We start from the raw sequence: 25,033 nt of genomic DNA, 5'->3' as shown, positions 1-25,033 counted from the left end.
GAGAGTACCCATGCTGCTTGCCTGTCATCCTTTCAGCGTGTATGGCCTGAGGAGGAGGATCCTGAAAGTGAACTTCCTAGTGAGGACAGCCATGTGTTGCGTACAGGTACCCTGGCACACATGGCTGACTTCATGTTAGGATGCCTTTCTCGTGACCCTCGCGTTACACGCATTCTGGCCACTACGGATTACTGGGTGTACACACTGCTCGACCCACGGTATAAGGAGAACCTTTCCACTCTCATACCCGAAGATGAAAGGGGTTCGAGAGTGATGTTATACCACAGGACCCTGGCAGACAAGCTGATGGTAAAATTCCCATCCGACAGCGCTAGTGGCAGAAGGCGCAGTTCCGAGGGCCAGGTAGCAGGGGAGGCGCGGAGATCAGGCAGCATGTACAGCACAGGCAGGGGAACACTCTCTAAGGCCTTTGACAGCTTTCTGGCTCCCCAGCAAGACTGTGTCACCGCTCCCCAGTCAAGGCTGAGTCGGCGGGAGCACTGTAAAAGGATGGTGAGGGAGTACGTAGCCGATTGCACGACCGTCCTCCGTGACGGCTCTGCCCCCTACAACTACTGGGTGTCGAAGCTGGACACGTGGCCTGAACTCGCGCTGTATGCCCTGGAGGTGCTTGCTTGTCCTGCGGCTAGCGTCTTGTCAGAGAGGGTGTTTAGTGCGGCTGGGGGAATCATCACAGATAAGCGTACCCGCCTGTCAACCGACAGTGCCGACAGGCTTACACTCATCAAGATGAACAAAGCCTGGATTTCCCCAGACTTCTCTTCTCCACCAGCGGACAGCAGCGATACCTAAGCAATACGTAGGCTGCACCCACGGATGGAAGCATCGTTCTCTATCACCATCAAAAACAGGGACCTTTTAGCTTCATCAATCTGTGTATTATATTCATCCTCCTCCTGCTCCTCCTCCTGAAACCTCACGTAATCACGCCGAACGGGCAATTTTTCTTAGGCCCACAAGGCTCAGTCATATAATTTTTCTAAACAATTTTTATACGTTTCAATGCTCATTAAAGCGTTGAAACTTTCACCTGAACCAATTTTTATTTTAACTGGGCTGCCTCCAGGCCTAGTTACAAATTAAGCCACATTAACCAAAGCGATTAATGGGTTTCACCTGCCCTCTTGGTTGGGCATGGGCAATTTTTCTGACGTACATTAGTACTGTTGGTACACCAATTTTTTGGGCCCCTTGCCTACAGTGTAATCCAATAAATTTTTTGCCCACCTGCATTAAAGCTGACGTTACATCAGCTGTGCTGGGCACTGCAATGGGATATATTTATGTACCGCTGGTGGCTTCCTGGCACCCACCCATGCTGTCGGTCCACACGTTGTAACTGCATGTGTCCACTTCTAAAGAACCCCAGTCTGACTGGGGCATGCAGTGTGGGCCGAAGCCCACCTGCATTAAACATGACATTACCTCAGCTGTGATGGGCAATGCAATGGGATATATTTATGTACCACCGGTGGCTTCCTGGCATCCACCCATGCTGTCGGTCCACAGGGACTTCACAATAGGGAGTTGTACCTGCCTGTGTCTATGAATTAAAAACCCCGGTCAGGTTGGGGCATGCAGTGTGGGCCGAAGCCCACCTGCATTTAATCTGACGTTAGCTCTGCTGTCCAGGGCACTGCAATGGGATACATTTATGTACAGCCGGTGGGTTCCAGGGAGCCACCCATGCTGTGGGTGCACACGGAATTCCCATTGCGGAGTTGTACCTGCCTGTAATTATTTATAAAAAAACGCGGTCTGACTGGGGCATGCAGACACCTTGACAGAATGAATAGTGTGTGGCACATAGGTTCCCCATTGCTATGCCCACGTGTGCAGCTCTTGATGGCGGTGGCACAGGATTATATTTCTCATTGCTTCTGTACAGCATTGTGGGCTATCGCCCCGCCCCTTTTAAAGAGGGTCGCTGCCTAGCCGTGCCAACCCTCTGCAGTGTGTGCCTGCGGTTCCTCCTCATGGCAGACGCACTTATAAATAGACATGAGGGTGGTGTGGCATGAGGGCAGCTGAAGGCTGCGCAGGGACACTTTGGTGTGCACTGTGGACACTGGGTAGTGCGGGGGGGGGGGGGGGTTGGGCAGCATGTAACCCAGGAGAAGTGGCAGCGGAGTGTCATGCAGGCAGTGATTGTGCTTTGTTGGAGGTAGTGTGGTGCTTAGCTAAGGTATGCATTGCTAATGAGGGCTTTTCAGAAGTAAAAATTGTTGGGGGGGGGGGGCACTCTTGCTGCTATTGTGGCTTAATAGTGGGACCTGGGAACTTGAGATGTAGCCCCTCGCCTGCCCTATCCGTTACTGTGTCGCTCCCATCACTTTCTTGAATTGCCCAGATTTTCACAAATGGAACCCTTAGCGAGCATCGGCGATATACAAAAATGCTCGGGTCGCCCATTGACTTCAATGGGGTTCGTTATTCGAAACGAACCCTCGAGCATCGCGAAAATTTCGTCCCGAGTAACGAGCACCCGAGCATTTTGGTGCTCGCTCATCTCTAGTCAGAACCTCAAAGAGGAGTCCACCATCTGACAGAGCCTGCATACAGGAAGAATTAGAAAAAGACGAGTTTCTTTGACATTCAGAACATTTATAATGCATTTTATTAGATTTCACTCTGTCAAGAGCCTTGCATAATGCCCTTTTATAGCATTTAAATAAATCATTATCTTCGCCTTTCACATTCTCATCCAAGGCCGTGAAGACTAGGGTTGGTGTTACGGTATACTACCCTTGATACGCCAGCCCAGGTGCCCTAGATCTCACCCAAAATCCCTGTCCCTGCCTACTTACCTCCACTCCTGGCTAACCCCAGACAGGCAACTGGGCGGCGATCCTTACTCTCACTAGGGACCGAAAAAGGGACGCTGGCGTACCTGGATGGAAGGGTAGAATACTGACAGAAAAGGCAGATGTAAATAACCAACACGAACAATACTAAGCAGAACTGAGGCAGATGGAAAAACCTGGCAGATAATAGCAAGGTATAGCAGACAAGATGACAGAAGTAGGAGACCAACAGAGGCAGACTAGCTAGTACACTGAGGGAAACCAATAACTGGCAGTGATTGCCAGTCTCTGTCCGACCTTTAAACAAAAGCCTCCGCCCAGGGGCGGAGAGAGGGAGACAGCCAACTCCCAACAGAACATAATAAAAGGGAGCTCGTGCATGGCAGCTGCACTCACAGGTGTGCGCGCACAGTGCCATGCGCCACCAGCACCACGCCGGACAACAAGCCGGGGGGACGCGCCCCGACCACGGGACCCTGCACACCGTTGCCCCGGGAGGACCAGCAACTGCCGCATGGTAACAGTTGGTATACAGGCTGAAGTTGAGTCTTAAATCCAGGCGGGGGGAGATGTCACACATGCTCAGTGCTGCCTTGGCTTCATCAGCCCTACATCCACCTATACACTAAACCTTTCAGACTCTAGGCAACACCTACAACCTTCTAGAACAGTGTCCCCCAAGTCCAGACCTAGGGGAGCTCAATAAGAAACCCGCAAAGGATACAAGACTGAAATGAGGGCTAGCATTATTTATGGGCAACACAGAAACATCTTATCACAGAAAAAAATACATCTCTTTCTTGTCTCTGGGGACATTTATTGGGCAGCAAATGATTAATTATTTAATTTTATTAATTGTTTTTCTTCTGTTCTAATTAGGATTACATTACCCTTCAGTGGTACCTCCGGCAATGGTTGACATTGCAGTAACCACTATGCCCACCTATGACAGCCAATGGCTGAACGTTCTTACTGATGATGATTGTGTGGCTGTTAGCCACCGCTGGTGTACTTTCTGGGCTTTTAAATTGGACTCCACCACCAGGGATGGCCTAGCATTACAGGGCGTAGTCACATGCAGTCCATCACAAGTGCTATGATGTACGCCATGAAATAGTGTACATTATAGCAGAAAACTACACCAGTTCAGAGTAGTTTTGCATTGGGCACCTGGAGGTGCTAACAGATGAGACAAGTGTGATTTCACAACTGCATTGGGGATCCAGTTTTCCTGCTCAGTTCGGTGAGCAGAAAAGGGGAGGTCCTTGGCCGAATGGGTCCATCTTATGACAGATATTTGAACAAATATCTGTCTGGGATGATTTAGTAAATCCTGCACTGAGCAGGAGGTTGGACCCGATGACCCTGGAGGTCCCTTCCAACTCTACCATTCTATGATTCTATGAGAACTGAACAGCGCCAAAGGACCCCATTGACTATAATGGGGTCTGTTCGGTTTCTGCTCAGCTGCCCGACATTTTACCGGAAGAAAAAGCACTGCATGAAGTACTATTTCTTCCGGTATTTTGTGCCGGATGTACGACCGAACCTTCAACCAGAGGTTCCAGCGCAGATGTGAGACCACCCTAATTGAAGTAACTCCTGGAAATGAATCTTCTGTTTGGAATGGATGTAACATCATGGAATGATTCATAAAATGTGTAGCCATATATATTCAATCTGTACATTTCATTGGGATGTAAGGTCTCTCCAAGTATTTTACACTCTTCTACGAGTATATGTGGTCATGAATTACAAATAGCCCTTTGCCAAGATGATGCAGACATCGCAACATATGACCTAGCATCATTATTGAGACTCTAGCAAGAATTGGATTTTTAGAAGGATGGGTGAGAGCCACTGGGAGGCAATATATATATCCTAGCAGCCATACCAATATACTGTGAAAGTTTATGCTGTTGGTTATTGAATCCCAGAGGTTCGTTGGCCAGGAGACAAGTTGATGGAGGGGGAATGATCTGCCAAGGACTCTAGATATGAGATTGGCCACATGCCTCCAGAGAGACCTCATCGCTGGTCATGTCCACCAAACATGAGAGGTCGTTCCCAAGGAGTTGCATCCTCTGAAACAATTTGGTGAGGTATTTGGGGAATATTTATGAAGTATAATACCAAGGGGATTAAATATGATCTATGTAATAGGTTAAATGACGATTTAGTGAGAGTTACCTGATGGTTGCCTTTTGATATGAAAGTACAGCAGTGTTACCTTCGAGATAAGGACAGGGGAATCTTTAGGTCTGATCCTAGCGTAGCATAAATGGGAGCTTAATTCCCAATGCAAGCTGGTTCATGTTAGCGTATAGGAGGGATATGACATCTGATTGAAGGGGAGTCCCCATGCATATTATCTCAAAGGCAGTGAGGATTGCTGTGGAGTTAGTGGTGTCTATCAGAGATCAAAGGAAACTATATATTTGCGACAGTTCTAACCATAAGTGTTCTGGGATGGAGTATTTACCTATAAGTTGTGGTGTCCATAATGTGGCATGAAGTGATAAAGTAAAGTTAGGCCTCTATTTCTCCACCACAGAAAGCCATCTTTTGGGGATTTTAAAGCAAAGAGTTGATTAGGGATAAGAGGTAATAGAGGGGGAAGAGTTGACATCAATGAAAACAAAAGTATGGAACGCTTCACGTCCTCCTGGTGCAGGGACCATGATAATCTTCTCTGCATCGTTACAATTTTAGTATATGTGCTGCCGAAGCGAGCGTAATCTCCTCTTTTTTGAGATGACTGCAGTATGCTCCACTGGGCATGCTCAGTGACTCCCCGCTTACAAGATATTCACACTATGTTCCAGCAGTCATAGAGCATACTCATTGCCAGCCAATGGTTACATGGTCCCATGGTTCACAAAGTATCCACTTCAAAATGTGCTAATTGGCAGTAGTAGACCAACGCCTGGTTATATAATGTCTAACTGTGGGCTCTGAGACATACAATACTGAGAGGTTACTTAATACATCACATCAGGTAAGGTTAAAATTATTTATTGATTTGGCTGTTTATCACTAAATATGTAAGAGCAGAGCTTCCTGTTCACTTTTTACTGAAGACACACTGCCCACACCCTTGTTGTGTGCTCTTTAGAGATGAGCGAGTATACTCGCTAAGGCACATTACTCAAGCGAGTAGTACCTTAGCCAAGTATCTCCCCGCTCGTCTCTAAAGATTCAGGGGCCGGTGGGGGGCGGGGAGTGGTGGTGGAGAGCGGGGAGGAACAGAGGGGAGATCTCTCTCTCCCTCTCCCTCTCTTCCCCCCGCTCCCCCCTGCTCCCCGCCGCAACTCACCTGTGTCGGGGGTTAGCCTGCTCAAACAGACTGGTCAGTGATGTTGTCCGTTTCCAAATTGACCTAGGTAGGAGCGCTACTGGAGCCAAAGCATTGAGCCATACACAGTATATGGTTGAAGCAATGAACTGTCTGTTTATTATTTGCATTGTCTTGGATTTTATAGCCAGTCGCTCTCGCAGGATACGACTTGTGGTTAAACAGGGAAAAACTTGTGACTCCACATATGACAGAAACTTATGACTTCACATTTGACTTAGACTTGTGATATATGACTTAGACAAGCACAATCTTTTTAGAAACTGCTAACTCTCTGTGGTTAAGCCATTTCTTGCTAAACTAAGGAACATCTGCTCTGGTGACCTTCCTGATTCCACTCAGGTCAGGTGTAGAACTCAAGACAGAAAACCACAGGGTGTCATCAGCTCTTTTACACATAAAATATTGCAGTATATATCCATTTTTCTAAAATGGACTGCTAAGCAACATATATTAACCCTTTTAGCCCCTATCATTCCCCCATTTTGGAATCAGGGAGACACACGCAGGGTCCAGTTCTATCGCCCGATGGTGCTGACGGCCTAGTCAGGTCCCTGGACAGTATGTCTATCCTTCATCCAGCAAGGGTCGGCCTACACAGGGGCTGCAAAGGCTTTTGCCGTACATTTGCCCACACAAGAGATTATAACTTTGATTACTATATATATACACAACAGCATGACAATTATCTGTACTATACTTTGTAGAATTCCCATGAACCATCCTCCCAGACCAGAGAACCAATTTGCAGGGTTAAGAAAACTAAACCATCCCTGATCTTTATTCTGTTTTATGCTAGTAGCTATTTTTCCCAAGGTATTGATCTTCTGGTGAATGGATTCTGAGTGATCAGAGAGGTTGAAACAACACATCCCCTCAAATTCCTCACATCCGTGGTTTACCGCGAGCAACAGGTAATCTATGGCGGCTCTATTTTGTAAAGCTGCTTTCCTGACTCCTTGTATGTCTAGTAGGAGAAGGTCCAAGGCCTGTGATGTGGCATTCAGGCCCTTTACCATATCGCATGCTAATCCATTGATTACTCTTGCGTTATATTGTGCCAACCCGGGAACACCCACAATACTGACCGCCAGTGCCGTATGTTCTGTGTAGCTAAGTAGAGTGGGTGGTCCTTCACATTTGCTATCTAGTCCTTCTACCTCCCTCTTTTGTCTTTTGGTGAGTTGTGGGCTATTAGGTTTTTGGTACATTAGTATACTTAATCTGGCCAGTGCACACGGCCCACCAGAGATATTACCAGGGATGTATGTGTAAGTCAGGTTACCGCAGGACAGGACCCAGCCTAATGGTAATTTGACGTGCCTAAAATGGCTGGGGCTTCGGACTGTGTGGTTACAGAGCATAGGAGTCTGTACCTTTCTACATTGCTCGACTGTGCGATTACAGAGTCTCTGGGAATCACTAGTCACCCTGGTTCTCTGCGCACAACCTCCCATATGTTCTTTATTACACGTGAAGTTATAGCATTTTCACTGTGAAAGTACCCCAGAAATATTAGATTAGATAATCTGTTCTATTATTAAAATATAACTTTTATTATAGGACTTTATTTAAAATACACTAAATCACACCACCAAATGGCCCAGCACACATCAGAAAACTAGACGAACATAAACATACAAACACCCAAAGAACATACAGGACAGGGGATAGGTATATCACCTTATCGTGGTGATCCGCTATACCGATGTTAATTACCGTTCCCTTAATAGATTTACAGGTACGGTTATATTGCTATTTATACAGTGGTAATAACGGTATAAATTTTATTTCAGAAGGCTAAGGATGATAGACAAATAATATTTAATCGACGCGTTTCTTCGGCCCTGATGTAATAAGTGAGCCGATTCATCAGGATCAAGACAAATAGCCTCTGTCTTTTGTACTCAAATGCCCCAAATGAAGAATGGTTCGTAGGGCTTATAACACTTATATGTAGTTAGTTCATGATTATTTCTATTGTCCTTCTAGAGGTACAGGTGGTCGGCGCCTGCGACCGATAATACCACTGGTTTATACTGTATTTAACATGGTGGTATATTTGCCTGGGCACAGAATTGCCTGAAGTGTTTCTAGTACTTGTGATGGAGTAATTGAGAGGGTTAAAGAGTGTAACTCAAGTATATGGGGATATCCCCTCTTTTTGCGATCAGAGCCGATGTTGGCACTTGCATCAAATATGTGGATGATGTGGTATTTGATGCTTATACACACATCTCCAAAGTGTTTATGCCCAATGGCTAAAGATCGCACTGTTTAATATATCAGTGTTAGAGTGCTCTGTTTTTAGGCTAGGAGGACTGATAGTCATCAGAGCATCCACTTAAGATAGTACAGAGAAAGCCCTGAGAAATTCAGATAACATATGTCTCAGTTTTGGGCAATCTGTGCTTATCTAGTTGGAAGTCCGGACGTGCATTCACGCCCTAGAGTTGGTAGAAACTATACTTGATTGTAGCCTCCAGCAAGAGCCCTGCACTCCTCAAACACCTCTATGTCTGCACTTCACAGCGTCTTAGCCCATACTGACATAGGGGGTGTGAAACGCCTGCTCTACTCCTAAGGCGGACATGACTTCCTTCATTACCTCACCGGTGAAGTGAGTACCACGGTCGCTCTCAATGGTCTCTGGTACCCCAAATCTGCACACTAACTCTGACACAAGTTTTTTTGCAGTGGCCTGGGCGGTGGCCTTCGGGACCGCGTAGGCCTCAGCCCACCCAGAAAAGAGGTCAACGCATACCAGAACATATTCGTACCTTCCTGATCTGGGCAGCTGGATGTAATCTATCTGTAGTCTCTGGAAGGGGGTACAAAGGTCGCGGAGTGCACTTCCGAGGGGTCTTTACTACTTGACCGGGGTTGTGTAGTGCACAGATTTCACAAGCCTTGACATATGCCTTTGCCATCCTGTCAAATCCCGGAGCGTACCACATTTTCTCCACCAGGGCTACCATAGCATTGCGCGAGGCGTGCACCTTTCCATGAGCCAAAAGGGCCATACTAGGATAGGCAGCCGCAGGTAAACACATACGGGAACCCATCATCCAACCTTCATTTCCTTTTACTGCCCCTGCACTTGCCCAGCGCTCCTGCTCTTGCCCTGAGGGGAGTAGGTCCACCTCCTTCTGTGGTGGGACAGAGAGGGTCTGGTCCTTGGCAGGGGGCTCAGGATCCTCCTCCGCCGGGCAGGACCTGGTCTGAACTCTGCACACGGGTGTCCTCCAGTCCAGCAGGGCTGCAGCCTTAGCTGCTCCGTCTGCCTTCTCATTGCCTCTGCTTTCCAAGGAGTCCCCTTGGGTGTGTGCTTTTACCTTTATTATGGCTACCTGCTTTGGGAGCATGATAGCTGACATTAAACTACTTACTGCCTCACCATTCTTTATCGGTCTGCCTTGAGCTGTTAAGAAGCTCCGCGCACGCCAAATCGGCCCATAGTCATGCGCAACGCCAAACGCCTACCTGGAGTCCGTGTAGATATTAGCAGTGACTCCCCGGGCTAATTTGCAGGCCTCGGTCAGAGCGCACAGCTCCGCTTCCTGTGCTGACATATGTGGGGGCAAGGCGCGGCCTATCAGTACTTCATTCATTGATACTACAGCAAACCCAGTCACAAATCTGCCCATTTCATTCTGGTATCGTGATCCATCCACAAACATTTCAAGGTGGGGGTTTAGGAGAGGTTTATCAGTGACATGTGCGAACCCAGCTGTCTCCTGCTCCATGAGTGCTGCACAGTCGTGCTGGTGTTCTGCGTCAAAGGCCTCCTCCTCATCAGTCAGGGAATTCGCGAAAAGCTGGTCCCCTGTACTTACTCCCCCATTTGAATCAGTGTCACCTAATGGCAGTAAGGTGGCCGGATTCAAAGTTGTGCAACGTTGAAATGAGACATTGGATGAAGAGTGTACTGCAAGTTCCATTTTGATCTGTCTAGCAAGAGACAGATGTCTACGGCTCACCTGTGTCAGAATTCCATGTACGTCATGGGGCGTGAGGACCACAAGTGGGTAGTCTAGGACCACCTCAGAAGCTTTCTCAAGTAGTGCTTGTACGGCCAGAACTGCTCGTACACAGGAGGGTGAACCCCTGGCTACTGCGTCAAGATGTGCACTGTAGTATGCTACAGGGCGCTTTTTGTCACCATGCTCTTGTGTGAGGACGGCAGTAGCATGTCCCGCCATCTCTGTAACGTACATTTGGAACGGCTTGTCATAGTCAGGCAGACCCAGTGCCGGAGCACTGGTGATCTGTATTTTCAGCTGGTGAAAAGCTGACTCGGCTTCCGGAGACAAAGCAAATGGCTTCGAGCTCAGGCAGTCGTACAGAGGCTGCATGGTCATGGAGGCAGAACGAATCCATGGCCGACAGTATGACACTAGTCCCAGGAATGTCCGCAACTGAGCATGGGAGGCGGGGAGTAGCATGTCCTCCACCACCTTGGTACGTTCTGGCGTGAGGTGTTTTGTACCAGGACCTAGGCAGTGACCAAGAAACACAACATGAGATTTGCAAAACTGTAATTTGTCTTTACTGGCTTTACACCCGCTGTCTGCAAGAAAACAAAGGAGGCTGAGTGAGGCCGCAACGCAGGCAGGTCTGTCCGGTGCACAGAGTAGGAGATCATCAACATACTGAAGCAGGGCCACACCCGGTGGGACCGTCCATGCATCAAGTACAAGCATCATACATCGGGTGAATTGATTTGGGCTGTTTTGTGCCCCTTGTGGTAGGACAGTCCAGCAGTACTGTTTTCCTCGGAACGTGAAGGCAAACAGATACTGGCAATCGGGGTGTAGGGGGACGGAAAAGAATGCATTGGTAAGATCGACCAGAGTGTACCAACAGGTTCCGGAGGGTATGGTGGACAACAGAGTGTAGGGATTGGGAACCAGAGGTGTCTCTAGGATGGTCACCTTATTAATTTCTCTTAGATCGTGAACCATCCGCTAGGTATCAGGTTCGCCTTTCTTGCCTTTCTTTTTAACCGGGAAGAGTGGCGTGTTAGCGGGTGAGACGCAAGGTTTTAAAGCATTCAAGGCACATAACTCTGTAATAGTGGAGGCTATTGCATCTTCCTGTGCCATGGCTAGGGGATACTGGCGAATCATGGGGGCTTTTTCCCCATCTTTGAGATATACCATGACTGGGGGTACGTGGAGATGCCCCAAGTCTGTCTTCCCTTTTGCCCATAGGGTCTCTGGTACTGCCGAGAGAACCTGTGTATCTTCTGGGGTCAATACATATACAGTACAAGAAGGAGGCGGAGTGACCAAGTCTGCTGCCATGAGACACAATACCTGGTGGTCGGCCGCAGAGGTACTGACATGAGCCTCACCGGAAGGATGGAGCTGAATACAGCACCCCAGGGGTCCCATCACATCGGTTCCCATGATGCAATCCCCAGCGGGTGACACCAGGAAGCGAGTGAGGACTCGTGACCCTTGAAAAGAGACTTCTATGGGTTCGGTCTCACACATGGGTGTTGGTTCACCGGACACTCCAACGGCTATGGCTATGGAGTCTGAGAGGGGAATACTAAGGTCATTGACTTGTGAGGTACTGACACATGATTTAGTGGCCCCTGTGTCAATTAAAAAGGGCACCTCCTTCCCCTGGATTTTTAGAGGCTGAAAAATTTGTGGTCCGCATATGTCAGTAACTATAAGGGACACGGGGGAAGGAGTGCCAGACCTTCATTGGTAATTGGTATACCCGTTGTTTCCCTGTGGGCGGGATGATGTGGTATTGGCCGTACTTCCCTGTTGCCCCCTTTCGTCTGACATGTTCTGTCTAGGGCGTTTAGGGGCCCTACAATTACGGGCCAAGTGTCCAGTCTTCCCGCAGTTATAACACTTACGGGTCTCCCGCCTGGGGTCTGTAAGTCGGGCTGTGTCCCCCTCCATGGTGTAATGTTTAACCATAACACCCTTTGCGTGGTCTTCTGTGTCCATGACAAATCCTACAGCTTTCTTATATAGATCACGCGGTTTGGCCTGTCGCCAATCGGGGGTACATGCTTTAACGCGGTCGGACAGGTGCTTATCTATTCCTTGCATAAAGGCTTCACAAAAAGCAGCATTACGTATGGCCTTTGGACAGTCATACAGACCCAGATCTCTGCCTACTTCCTCTAAACGGCCAAAGTAACATTCAATAGACTCGCCCTTGTTCTGTCTACACTGGGTTAGGGCTGTACGTCTCTCTTGGGCTTTATCCTTAAACCAGGCTTTAACCTTGTCCACATATTGAGTACCACTAAGTAATGTCTGGGGGTCATCTGGGCGTTCTTCAAGACCACAAAATTAAGCAATACTATTGTAAAGGCCCAGAGGACATTTTACATTCATAAGACATTCCATGTCTGTCCAAGTGGCAGAGTAGTTTTTCTGTATGACTTCCAACTTTCTATGGAAAGCTGCTGGCTCGGTCTAGGGATCGGGCAGTTGCTGACACAGTGCCATCTGGTCTGTGGCGCTCCAGGGTCGCCATGTAGTGACTGTAGACCCGGGAGTTGGTCTATTTGCGTCCGTGGGTCTGTCATTAGAAGACGATGGTCCGCCGGTGTCCTCTTGTCTGACCGTGCCCAATGGTGGACTCGGTCTGTTTGTTTCTCTATAATGGGTAGTGGAGGTTGTAACTGGGAACAAGGGAAGCGGTCGTCTACACTGGTCCCTGGGACGTGGAGTCCCACATACCGTACAGAGTTCTCTAAAACAGGCATTCTGTTGACCACAACGTGGACAATCCCAAGCCGGACCTCTATTTACTTCAGGGCCCGGGGATCCTGATTGAGGGCTGTAGGGAGGTGTATCCATCTGGGCAGTAGCCTGTGGATACGTAGGAGGCAGGGGCGGCAAATTGGGATACAGAGAATTAAAGGGATTATTTGGAGACATTGGTGGAACGGCCGGGACGACAGGAGAGACTAATGGAACCGTAGGGGTTTCCATGGGAACGTCTATTGGTGGCCGGGCCATAGGACAATAAACTAAAATGCCCTCGCCTCGGGACTCGGAGTCCCAGTGTTCGTCTTCTGCTGTTTTAGAGCAGTCCAGGATGGCCTTCATGCCTTTTTCCAAACCCTTATTTCTTATTTCCTTTCTATGCTTATCCTCATATTGCGACCAAAATTCATAATTGAATGTTCCCGCCTTCTTGAGGCCTATACGTTTGTAAACTTTATAGGCTTGTCTGCAAATGTCCTCCCCTTCTCTATCTTTAATTATTTCAATAGGAGTCTGATATGTCTTAAATTGTTCAGACCCCATGTTTGACCACTAAGGTACAATTTTCCCACTATTCTTCACTAAGTAGACAGGACTTATATTTCACACAGTAAACTAAGATAATCACTGAGATTATCTGGGAACACACAGTTCCCTGTCCCGGAATAGATTTACAGAACTAAAACGTGGTCAACTTCAAACACTAGGATTCAGGGGAGACCAGACTTCGCCTCTTAGGGAACTTTTAGTAATATTATAACAGATCCAGAGTAACAATATGACTGCCAGAAATGAGACTATAACAATAACAATTATTTCAATCTCCAATAGAGACAACATGACTCTTTAAGTCCCAATGAGTGAGTTCTTCCGTCTAGGACAGTTAAATGAACTTATTCACTCTAAAATATGGGCGGGGCAGAAAATATATTGAAACAGGCAACAACTAACCTCTAGTCCGTTAGAGACACAGATCTAAAGAATCCAGACTGTATAATAGTAAGACAATCTCTTACCTTTACACCGGTGTTTTCAGTCTGGGGTCTCAGGATCCAGTGTCCACGTTAACGGGCCAGGAGTTTGTTTCAGTCTACTGGTTTCGATGTCCTGTAAAGATAAGCCCTGCCCCACGTTGGGCGCCAAAAACTGTCGGGGGTTAGCCTGCTCAAACAGACTGGTCAGTGATGTTGTCCGTTTCCAAATTGACCTAGGTAGGAGCGCTCCTGGAGCCAAACCATTGAGGCATACACAGTATATGGTTGAAGCAATGAACTCTCTGTTTATTATTTGCATTGTCTTGGATTTTATAGCCAGTCGCTCTCGCAGGATACGACTTGTGGTTAAACAGGGAAAAACTTGTGACTCCACATATAACAGAAACTTATGACTTCACATTTGACTTAGACTTGTGATATATGACTTAGACAAGCACAATCTTTTTAGAAACTGCTAACTCTCTGTGGTTAAGCCATTTCTTGCTAAACTAAGGAACATCTGCTCTGGTGACCTTCCTGATTCCACTCAGGTCAGGTGTAGAACTCAAGACAGAAAACCACAGGGTGTCATCAGCTCTTTTACACATAAAATATTGCAGTATATATCCATTTTTCTAAAATGAACTGCTAAGCAACATATATTAACCCTTTTAGCCCCTATCATTTGTCACCCGCACCGGCCCCTGAATCCTTAGAGACGAGCGGGGAGATACTCGGCTAAGGCAATACTCGCTCGAGTAATGTGTCTTAGCGAGTATACTCGCTCATCACTAGTGCTCTTCCATATGCACTAGGAACACCTATTCTTAACCAAGTTACTGCTATATAGACTGCTTGCCTAGGTATAGGGAACACACGCTTCTATTATACCGTTGAGAATTAAATAATTGGCTTATGCAACCATTGTCAGTGATGATCGACCTGTTTATGGAGCCCCAAGTCTCTTATTCAATATCTGATATCATAATTCTTTTATATATACCAGTTGACTTAAAGGGGTTGTTCGGCCACACAGGGTAAAATTTTTTATAATGCTGCTGCTTTCCTTTCAGTAAGGATAGTAACAGACAGCATACAGGGGCTCAAACCGGCTGGCAGATCAGCTGCAATGTCAGTTTCTTACCTTAGATTCTGATCTTCACTGCAGCTTTCAAAGATGGCGCCTCTGTGCTGCCTTCCCACAATGCTCTGCGCTCTCCCTCTTCTGTGTGCACGCTCTCGATGGTAGTAAGAGACATGAAAAGGCAGGATTTCCCTCAGCTCACGTCCTAGCCCCGCCCACGACACGCCCACCTCTATTGAACTGATCTACAGTCTCTCCCAGCCCAGGCCCCCCCCCCCTGCTGCATACTATAATATTGTATTGTAATATGTATTGTAATATAATATGTTATTATAATATTGTATTGTATTGTAATATAATATGTATTGTATTCCGTGCTGATGCATATTTGTGTATCATTTCAGTTGAGAATATTCCCAGTTTCGAAGGGGGGTATGTCTTGTACTGCACTTCATAGATCCTTTATAGATTAGCTGACTATTAGCAAGTGTCTATATGGCTAGTTAGCCAAAGTTTATTGTACCAACATATCTATTGTGTATGATCATTAAGATGGCTATTCCTTGATTATACTTTGCATATTTCTATGTAATTCCGGTTTAACAAAGGATTTACATTGCTGTTACCTTGTACTACTCTACTTTTTGAGGCCGAGCAGAAATAAAACCATCACCTTATTGCAGGTCCTTGAGTGCTGTCCTTCAATAGAAGAAACAGTAGGGTTTATCATACAGGTGAATGGCACAACTGGTTTACTTGGTGCATGAGGTATGCCTTCTATCCCCCACTGAGGAGAGTGGTACAAACTACAGCACAACCCTGTGCTTGCAGAAGTGTAATAGAGGTAAGCAGCCTGGCACTATGCTCTGTACTATGAGCAGTCATAGTTAGGCAGATAGTGACGCAAAGGTAGGTACTTAGTAGGTAATTGCCCAGAGCAGACAGTCTTTGTGTTGTGGGGTTGCCGTTAGAGATGAGCGAGTATACTCGCTAAGGGCAATTACTCGATCGAGCATTGCCCTTAGCGAGCACCTGCTGGCTCGGAAGAAAAGGTTCGGCTGCCGGCGGCGGGCAGGAAGCGGCGGGGGAGAGCAGGGAGGAAAGGAGGGGAGATCTCTCTCTCCCTCTCTCCCCCCAGCTCCTCCCTGCTCACCTCCACAACTCACCTCTCGCCCGCGCCGGCAGCCGAACCTTTTCTTCCGAGTGGGCAGGTACTCGCTAAGGACAATGCTCGATCGAGTAATTGTCCTTAGCGAGTATGCTCACTCATCTCTAGTTGCCGTCTTTAAACCTACACTTGGACATTAAGAAAATACACAAATAGTGACGAAGCCTGTTTGCTCCTTAATGACCAACTCATTCTTCCGTTTTTTTATGGTCGCGTTCCTAGAGCTATAACCCTTTAATTTTTCCATCTATATAGCCGTATGATGGCTTGTTTTCTTTTTGCAGAACAAGTAGTATTTTTTAATGCCCTCATTTTTGGATTCGTATAATGTATTGTATAACTTTTTTATTTATTTTTGTTTAGGGGGACAGGGGGGAAAAATTCTGCCATTTTATTTTTTGGATTTCATTTTTATCGCATTCAATGTGCAAAATAAATAATGTGATAACATTTTTGTAGCTGGCATGATTTCAGCGATATCAGGTTTATACAGTTTATTTATGTTTTGCTATTTTTGCCCCCCCCCCCCCCCACAAAAAAATGCAGTGTTTTTTTCTAAAGATGTGCTTTTGTGTCGCCGCATTCCAAGAGCATTTTTATTTTTCCATCGACGGAGCTCTATGAGGGCTTATTTTTTGTGGGATAAACTCTAGATTTCATTTATCCAAATTTTCGGAAAATCTGAAATTTTTTGATAGCTTTTTTTTCCATTCTTCTCTAGAGGCAAGAGTAACAAAATTTGCAATTCTGGCACATTTTTTATTTTCAACAGCGTTCACCGCGCGGTATAAATTATATGTTAAATTAATTCTGCAGGCCGGTACGATTATGTCAGTACCAAATTTCTATAGTTTTTTTTGCAACTTTTTCACACTTTAAACAAATTTATTTTTTATCACTGCATTTAAAGACCCCTAACATTATTTTTTTGTCAAAAGTGCTGTGTGAGGATTTTTGGGGGGAGGAGCTGTACTTTTTAAAGATACCATTTGTTGATCCATGCAATGCTTTGATCACTTTTGATTCTGTTTTTTCAAGACAAGATAGGCAAAATTAGCTATTTTCACCATGTTTTTGGTATATTTTTCCATGGTGCGCATTATGCAGGTTAAATAATGTACTAACTTTTTCTCTAGGAAATTACAAATGTAGCGATACCACATATGTGATTTTTTTTACATACCGTGTTTCCCTGAAAATAAGACAGTGTCTTATATTAATTTTTGTTCAAAAAGTTTACCTTTTTTACATGTATAGCTGCCTGGACACTATTTAAATTGACTTTTTAAATTAACTGTTAGCAGGGCTTAATTTTGGAGTAGGGCTAATATTTCAAGCATCCTCAAAAAGCGTGAAAAAATCTTTTTGCATCCTCAAAAATTCTGGAAAATCATGCTATGTCTTATTTTCAGGGAAACAGGGTAGTAAACGGAGGAAAATGTGGTTTTGACATTTTTATTTTAATATTTTTTTAATACTTCTTTAGCTTTTTATTTTTGTCCTACTTGAGGACTTGATTATCATCATGTTTTATCATTCTCCTAATACACTGCTATACTTCAGTATAGCAGTGCATTATAAAGCCTATGAAGCTCAACTAGAGGTTGAGCCTCATAGGCCACCATAACTGTCAGACATGGAGGCCATATTTCAGCTTCTGGGTGCCATAATAACCCATCAGTCTAATGCGTGAAAGAGGGAGCCCCCTCCCTCTGTCGTATGTAAAGGGTTAAGCAGGAGGGATGAGAGGTTTCTCCGGTCGCCGTTGTTTGAGCAGGTGCCAGGCTATTATCCAACAGCTGAGCATTCACTGCCCCTGGGATGGGAGACCTGTGCCAGGCTTCTGAAGCAGCCGCTGTGCAAAGGCGATTGTATCAGAATAAAGCTCATTAACAACTGCCATCAAGAAATGCATGGGTGGTTGTTAATGGGTTAAGGTACAGCATAAATTAATGTGGATTTCAGTGCAGAATCCACATTTTCATTGGGAAACCATAACATAGTTCATTCAACAAAGATTTTTTGCCACAGATCCTTAAATCCACTTTGACAAAGTTTGCACCACAGAAGAATCAGTAGATGTGGATCCGCTGTTCCAACCACATTGCTTGGACTTTGAGCCAAATCTAAAAGCAACACTTGAGAAACCCCAGTCTTAACCCTTTCACTAGTCGGTTGGGATTTTGGCTTTACTGCGGGATCCCCAGGCTGTTGCACTGGAATTGGTCCCAGTTATGTGGTTGCTCACACAACTGCAGACCGAGGTGCAGAATCTGAGTGCGTGAAAAGACATGTAATCAGAGGGTTCCGGGGTCGAGGCAGGCAATCTATACTTCCGCTCGAGACGTCAGGGCACGTAGAGTAGGTTTAGCATAGTGTAATCAGGCCAGGAGTCGAGACATGCAGCAGATGGGAGAATGTCAACAATGCAAGCCAAGGCCAAGGGTGGAAAATGCAGAATAGTCAGGGTAAAGCTAGAGACCGTAACCAGAAAATCAGCATAAATGAATAACACCTTTAATCGGACAAACAGAGCAAAAGCTTAGGTACTTTCCTTATGGGGAAGGTGCCTGATATAAGCAGAAGGACTCCAGGATTGGCGAGGAACAGAATTACAGCATGCACAATGACCATTTTAGACTGCAGGTGTGCATGCGTGCCGTTTGGACAGCAGAGAGAGACTGATAGGCGGAAAGTGTATGGCATCTGCATAGAGACAAGCAAGCCAAGATGACGGCTGCGGATTGTAAAGGAAAGGGAGTTATCACTTATTTGTTGATAAGTCTGCATTAAATCCGAAATCAGGGGCAAATCCAGGGGTTAAAATAAGAAACCTTTAGCAAAAATTCTGACAGATTTCTGACTTGTGAACATCCCTATCTTATCATCAAAATATTAACCCTTTCCAATCCACTGTCTGACATCCAAAGACATTCTGATTGAAGGCTGTACAGCTCCGATGTCGGAAGACGTCCGGCAGGGTATTCTTACTGTATATTACTGGCCGCTCTGTTGTCAGGGGCCTCTCCATCATGCCCCATACTGCAGTACTGGCTCTAGCCAGCAGATGGTGCGATTGTATAATGGCAGAAAGAGAAACACCCCCCTAGGAAACCCTGAATTCAAAATTGGATTGCAAAGGGTTAACCCTCACAAATGCAAATGATTGCGGGGGGTAAGTGCAACTTCAGAGAACGGCTACTTTACAGCTTCCTGTCTCTGTTCCTCTACAACATACGTCAAACACAAAGCCTGCGGGCCGAATCCAACCCACGACCTCATCTTATGTGGCCCGCCGGCCATGCAGCAGGCTAACAGGCATCTTGCTCCCCCAGCTTGAGATTCGGTCCGGCAGCGCCAGTCTGTCACCGCTGTCCCCCTCATCCTATACGCAGCAAAGACGCAGAGGGGAGAGGACAGCGGTTACAGACTCAGAAGCGACTGCCGCCAGAAAAAAGCTGCAGGCTACGTGACAGGAATGCCTGTAGGGATGCTGGCAGGTCAAAGGCCAATAGGGGGATCACTATTACTACAGAGACTACTATAGGGGTCACTTACTACTACTGAGGCCAATATAGCAGACACTATTACTTCTGGAACTAGTAAAGGGACACTATTACCAAGGGTGCCACCAATATAAGGGATACTATTACTACTGGGGTCACTATTGGGATCACTATTACTACTGCAGCCACTATGGGGGTCACTATGGGAGTCACTATTATTACTGGGGTCACTATGGGGGTCACCTACTATTGGGGCCACAATGAAGGCGTGTCTCATTATATGAAATAAAGATTTAAAAGAGATAATCTCGTGTAGAAGCTGGCAACCTTATCAAACATTGGATCCACCATGAAGGACCCTATCACCACTGGGGTCTCTATTATTATTGAGATCACTATCAGGGTCACTATTACTACTGGGGCCACTATGGGGGTCACTATTACTATACAGTCTTACACTTACAATCTTCCCTTTGAAGGCAACCATAAGGCTGGGTTCACACAGGGCGGATTTGCTGCGGTTTTGCCGCGGATTGCCGTTGCATATCCGCACTGCGGCAAAACCGCTGCGTTTGCAGTGCAATGCAGTACAAATGAGTTTTGCCAAAAAGCTGTTCTCACAGGACGGATTTTTTCCGCACAGCTGCAGTGCGTAAATGCAACTGCGGCGCGGTTTTAAGGCTAGGGTCACACAGGGCGGATTTGTTGCGGTTTTGCTGCGGTTTTTCCGTTGCGGTTTTGACGCAGAAGAACTGCTTCTGCGGCAAAACCGCTTCAAAGGTTAATTAGGGCTTGCGGATTTTGCTGCGGATTTTCGTGCGGAAAAATCTGCAAGCGGTTTTTTCCACAGTGCTTTTTTACTTTTGTCGCGTATTTGTCGCGCATTTGGTGCGGTTTTGGCTGCGTCCATAGAGGTCTATGGACAAAAAAGCGCTGCGGAAATGACCAAAGAATGAACATGCTGCATCTTTTAAAACCGCGCCGCAGTTGCATTTCCGCACTGCGGCTGTGCAGAAAAAATCCGTCCTGTGAGAACAGCTTTTTGGCAAATCTCATTTGTGCTGCATTGCACTGCAAACGCAGCGGTTTTGCCGCAGTGCGGATATGCAACGGCAATCCGCGTCAAAACCGCGGCAAATCCGCCCTGTGTGACCCCAGCCTAAAAGATGCAGCATGTTCATTCTTAGGTCGTTTCCGCAGCGCTTTTTTGTCCATAGACCTCTATGGACGCAGCCAAAACCGCACCAAATACGCGACAAAAGTAAAAAAGCGCTGCGGAAAAAACCGCTTGTGGATTTTTCAGCACAAAAATCCACAGCAAACTCCGCAAGCCAAAATTCACATTTTGAATGTGAATGCGAACGGAGTGAGCGATTCTCATTTATATTTTGGTTAGTGGCTCACGTTTAAAGCAGACGATTATCGTTCACTTTTGCTCATTTTAATGATTTTTTGAATGATAATCGTTACATCTGAATGCACCGTTAGAGCCATTAAGCTCTGTATAACACGCTGGGAGTGTTATATGGGGCGTCTGTGACTCATAGGCCTCATTCACACGGGTGATGAGTCTTTACTAGAGATGAGCGAGCACCAAAATGCTCGGGTGCTCGTTACTTGAGTTGAACTTTCCACGATGCTCGAGGGTTCGTTTCGAGTAACGAACCCCATTGAAGTCAAGGGGCGACTCGAGCATTTTTGTATTTCGCCGATGCTCGCTAAGGTTTTCATTTGTGAAAATCTGGGAAATTCAAGAAAGTGATGGGAACGACACAGAAACGGATAGGGCAGGCGAGGGGCTACATGTTGGTCTGCATCTCAAGTTCACAGGTCCCACTATTAAGCCACAATAGCGGCAAGAGTGGGCCCCCCCCCCCAACAATTTTTACTTCTGAAAAGCCCTCATTAGCAATGCATACCTTAGCTAAGCACCACACTACCTCCAACAAAGCACAGTCACTGCCTACATGACACTCCGCTGCCACTTCTCCTGGGTTACATGCTGCCCAACCCCCCCGCACGACCCAGTGTCCACAGCGCACACCAAAGTGTCCCTGCGCAACCTTCAGCTGCCCTCATGCCACACGCTGGCCTCACAGCCACACCACCCTCATGTCTATTTATAAGTGCATCTGCCATGAGGAGGAACTGGAGGCACACACTGCAGAGGGTTGGCAGGGCCAGGCAGTGACCCTCTTTAAAAGGGGCGGGGCGATAGCCCACAATGCTGTACAGAAGCAATGAGACATCCAATCCTGTGCCACCTACGTCAGGAGCTGCAAACGTGGGCATAGCAATGGGGAATCCATGTGCCACACAGTATTCATTCTGTCAAGGTGTCGCATAGCTCAATCCACCCTGCAAGGGGAAAGCCGTCAGCACTCTGCCCCCTACCCAAGTCAGTCAGTGCCTTTGTGCCAGACAGGTCAAACACCGCAATGGGAACTAAGTTTGCACCAACAGCATAGGTGGGTCCTAGGAAACCCAAGACATGAACAAAAAATTGATCTGAGCGGCCAAACATGGCAGACTTGCACCGCGCCCACGGCATAGGCCTCGGCCCACAGATTCAGCAATCCTAGGCTGGAAGCGAACTTTCACTGCACCCAGGACATAGGCCTCTGCACAAACCCTCAGCAATCGCGGGCCTACAGCGGACTCCAATGCTAGCGTAGCTGTGCACGTCTCATTAGCGCTGTATTGCTCCTGTAGTTTGTCCCAATGCAGTGCCCCGGATAGTAGAGCTAACGTCAGATTAAATACAGGTGGGCTTCGGCCCACACTGCATGCCCCAGTCAGACTGGGGTTCTTTATAAGTAGACAAGGGCAGGTACAACTCCGTGTAGACTGACAGCATGGGTGGGTCCCAGGAAGCCACCGGCGTTACATAAATAAATCCCATTGCATTGCCCAGCACAGCTGAGGTAACGTCAGATTAAATGCAGGTGGGCTTCGGCCCACACTGCATGCCCCAGTCTGACCGGGGTTTTTAATACATAGACACAGGCAGGTACAAATCCCTAATGTGAAGTCCCTGTGGACCCACAGCATGGGTGGCTCCCTGGAACCCATCGGCGGTACATAAACAAATCCCATTGCAGTGCCCTGGACAGCAGAGCTAACGTCAGATACAATATAGGTGGGCTTCGGCCCACAGTGCATGCCCCAGTCAGACTGGTAATATGTACCTTGACAGTAACCACGTTGGTGGGAATGTGGTGGCGACTGCGGACCTAGTAGCGCGGTTTTATTTAGTTGGTTTTCGGAATGTGGCCAGGATTAAGTGGGCCGTGGCGGGGGGATGGTGGGGAGGCTCTCTTGTTGTGTCGTTAAAGGTGAAATTCTTGGACTGCCACCAGACGGACCAATGCAAAGGTATTTGCCAAGAATGTTTTCATTGTTGGAGGAGGAGGGGGATGTTTTTGAGGCACTACATGTCCGTGGTTATATGCACCTTAACAGTAACCGCGTTGGTGGGAAATGGCCTCGCCACCATCATGTCTTTGGGAAGCCTCCGTTTCCACACCCCAGTGACATAGCATTAGCAGCGGTATAGGCAGAGCCCAGAATTAGTAACATTTCAGCGGTAGCATTAGGGACTCGGACTTACTGCCCTTACTACTACCTCACTGATAGACAACTGTGTCTCATCGTCATCGTCCTCCTCACCCACTGAAAGCTCTTGAGACAGTTACCGGAAGTCCCCAGCCTCATCCCCTGGACCCCGGGAACTTTCCAAAGGTTGGGCATCGGTAACAACAAACTCCTCCGGTGGGAGAGGAACCATTGCTGCTCAATCTGGGCAGGGGCCCGAGAACAGTTCCTGGGAGTCTGCCTGCTCCTCAGAATGTGTCATTTTCATGGAGTGAGGAGGCTGGGAGGAAGGAGGAGCAGCAGCCAGAGGATTCAGAGTTGCAGCTGTGGACGGCGTAGAAGACTGGGTGGTCGATAGATTGCTGGATGCACTTTCTGCCATCCATGACAGGACCTGCTCACAGTGCTCAGTTTCTAATAAAGGTCTACCGCGTGGACCCATTAATTGTGAGATGAATCTGGGGACCCCTGAAACTTGCCTCTCTCCTAATCCTGCAGCAGTCGGCTGCGATACACCTGGACCAGGAGCTCGGCCTGTGCCCACACCCTGACTTGGGCCCCCGGGTCCTCGCCCCCGTCCACGTCCTCTAGGCCTACCCCTACCCCTCAGCATGTTGTATTACGAGATTAGCAGAAACAGAACGCTGTAATTAAATGTGCCGCTTATTGGCCTGTGGTTGGAGGCTGACTTCGCTTACGGAACGCACAGCAGAGCCAGGAAACAATTATGCGCAAGGCTGGGTATTAATCAGCGACTACTCCCCCCGGCAGACATGGCGTAAACTGAAGACGGTCACTGCCAGGCCAAATATAGTATATTTTTCAACTTTTTGGGAAAAAGCCCACTGCCTCTGATATACACTGTATTTGGATTTCCCTGTTGGAGGCTGACTTCGCTTGCGGAAAGCACAGCAGAGCCAGGAAACAATTATGCGCAAGGCTGGGTATTAATCAGCGACTACTTCCCCCAGCAGACACGGCGTAAACTGAAGACGGTCACTGCCAGGCCAAATATAGTATATTTTTCAACTTTTTGGGAAAAAGCCCACTGCCTATATAGCCAGTATACCTCTTTCCCTGTACCACTGTCCCTGCCTCACCAGTAGTGCCCCTATACTCAGTAAAATGACTGCAGACTGAAGACGCTATGGTCTGCATGCCCAATATACAAAAAAAAAAAATTGTGCAACACTGCTAAAAGCAGCCTCAACAGTACTGCACACGGTCAGATGTGGCCCTAAGAAGGACCGTTGGGGTTCTTGAAGACGAATATAACACCTCACACTTTCCCTATAGCAGGTACAGCAAGACAGCACTGTCCCTGATCTCTCTCAGCGTGCATCTGTGGCGAGCCGCGGGCGCGGCAGATTTAAATACTCAGGTGTCACCTGATCTCCCCAGCCACTCACTACAAGTTGTAATGCCTTCCCTGTGTTTTATTGGCCAGAAAAGCGCGCAAATTTCTCAGGGAAGGAAATGTAATGGAGTCGAGCACCGCCTGGTGCTCGTCTCCAGTAACGAGCATCTTGAACACCCTAAAACTCAAACGAGTATCAAGCTCGGACAAGTACGCCCGCTCATCTCTAGTCTTTACACTAGCCGCATCACAGCCAAATATCGCATCATGGAAGATTGTCTGCGATTGAGTCCTGAGATTAATTAGCGTTTTCTCGTCATTCACACGGGTGTATCGTGTAAAAAATACGCTGCAGCGCAGAAATCCAGATGGCAGAAATCCTTGTAATGACTTCTAATGCTTTAATAGAGCCAGCTGTCTTCTT

General features: G+C 47.1%; 1 protein-coding gene and 1 pseudogene across 1 annotated transcript in view; both read right to left on the bottom strand.

Moving 5' to 3' along the window:
• LOC136579009 (ovalbumin-related protein Y-like) overlaps positions 1-25,033 on the bottom strand; it is a 131,104-nt gene that overhangs the window by 63,034 nt on the left and 43,037 nt on the right. The window lies entirely within an intron of this gene.
• LOC136579385 (U6 spliceosomal RNA) lies at positions 5,465-5,561 on the bottom strand (annotated as a pseudogene).

Source organism: Eleutherodactylus coqui, chromosome 9, assembly GCF_035609145.1.
Source record: "Eleutherodactylus coqui strain aEleCoq1 chromosome 9, aEleCoq1.hap1, whole genome shotgun sequence".
Lineage (NCBI taxonomy): Eukaryota > Metazoa > Chordata > Amphibia > Anura > Eleutherodactylidae > Eleutherodactylus > Eleutherodactylus coqui.
The sequence above is the reverse complement of the archived record's forward strand: the minus strand, read 5'-3'. Positions and strand labels throughout refer to the sequence as shown.